Genomic DNA, 646 nt, shown 5'->3' on the forward strand with positions numbered 1-646 from the left:
AATGAACTGCGATTCAAAGTTGTTAAAAAGAAAACTCTGAGAAGAAGTCGGTGTTTGCGTGTGACGCGTTGCGCTGTCGCGGGTCCCGGCGGTCTTATATGCTGGCGGCCTGACCCGCTCTAATTAGTTATTAATGACCCTCCCCCGGGTCCTGCCCGCTTGTGCCGCCGCCATAGAGAAGCAGCTTCTTCATTGAGTGTCTACACCGGGGGAGAAGGGGCGTGTGTGTGTGTGTGTGTGTGTGTGTGTGTGTGTGTGTGTGTGTGTGTGTGTGTGTGTGTGTGTGTGTGTGTGTGTGTGTGTGTGTGTGTGTGTGTGTGTGTGTGTGTGTGTGTGTGTGAGAAAGTGAGAGAGAGAGAGAGAGAGAGAGAGAGAGAGAGTGTGTGTGTGTGTGTGTGTGTGTGTGTGTGTGTGAGAGAGAGAGAGAGAGAGAGAGAGAGAGAGAGAGAGAGAGAGAGAGAGAGAGAGAGAGAGAGAGAGAGAGAGAGAGAGAGAGAGAGAGAGAGAGAGAGGGGTGTTGGCGTGCAGGACAGAGCCACCTCCCTATTCTCCGCACGCGTTCTGCCCCGTGGGGGCTCCGATTGAGCACCCGCTCCTCAGATCGGCTCGAGCCCGAGCCGTCCGCCAGGAAAATGTCACACCGAAG

This window comes from Sardina pilchardus, chromosome 8 (genome assembly GCF_963854185.1).
Source record: "Sardina pilchardus chromosome 8, fSarPil1.1, whole genome shotgun sequence".
Lineage (NCBI taxonomy): Eukaryota > Metazoa > Chordata > Actinopteri > Clupeiformes > Clupeidae > Sardina > Sardina pilchardus.